The sequence below is a fragment of the Tupaia chinensis genome, unplaced genomic scaffold, assembly GCF_000334495.1.
Source record: "Tupaia chinensis unplaced genomic scaffold, TupChi_1.0 Scaffold000067_1, whole genome shotgun sequence".
Lineage (NCBI taxonomy): Eukaryota > Metazoa > Chordata > Mammalia > Scandentia > Tupaiidae > Tupaia > Tupaia belangeri.
In genome coordinates this window covers 4807957-4808690 of record NW_006159526.1, presented here as the reverse complement: position 1 = coordinate 4808690, position 734 = coordinate 4807957, and the positions used below count along the sequence as shown (strand labels likewise).

The window sequence follows — 734 nt, the reverse complement described above, 5'->3', positions numbered from 1 at the left end:
GGCAGCCGCCCCCCAAGTCCATTCCGAGCGTCCGACTTTCCGGATTCATGGTGCACCTATTTTCCAGACTGGACTGAGGAGGTAGGGGGGCGCAGAGGGCAGGGAACACCTTTCCCCGCCCGCCCTACCTACCCGACCCCTCGGGTGGAGCCACATGTCCCGGCCGCCAAATCGCAACCGCAACTTCCTCCCCAAGACCCTCGCTTTCGAGCCTAAGCCCCCACGCAGCCAGAGCCCCTACCGAGGACGTCCCCAGGATGGACGCGACACGCGGGGCCCAGGTGTCCTGCTCCCCGGAAACCTCTAATCAGGTCTTCATTCCTCCAGGACTAGGCGGGCAGGGCGCCCCCTCCCCCAGGACCCAGGGCGCCTCCAAGCCTCCCCAGCCAGGTGTCCAGATGACCCAGACCCTGACGTCTATAGCGGTCCCCCAGCACCATATTTCTCCAGGATCCAAACATTCGCGTACCCCTTCCCTATCGCGGGATGCAAGCGTCCCGAGACCTTGGCCCCCGCACATTGAATTCCAGCCCCCAATCCTCCAGGACCCAGGAGTCCCCCTTCCCCTCGCGCCAATCCCCATCCAGGTGTTCGCCGCCCGCAGGACCCCCAGTTGAGTTACCTGGCCACGGGGCAGGCTCCGGGCACGGCGTGGGGCCGGCCCGGTGGCGCGGAGGGGCCTCGCCATAGACTCCGGGTGTGCGGGGCGCGCGGGCGGGGGGCCCCCGCCCCCC

General features: G+C 68.1%; 1 protein-coding gene across 1 annotated transcript in view; it reads right to left on the bottom strand.

Annotated features, from left to right (window-relative positions):
• The window catches only part of NPAS1 (neuronal PAS domain protein 1), a 39777-nt gene extending 39087 nt beyond the window's left edge, over nucleotides 1–690 (bottom strand). The window contains exon 1 of the mRNA XM_006142114.3: nucleotides 623–690. The gene's annotated coding sequence lies outside the window, so the exon portion shown is untranslated. The remainder of the gene's footprint in view (nucleotides 1–622) is intronic.
• Nucleotides 691–734: the final 44 nt, after the last annotated feature.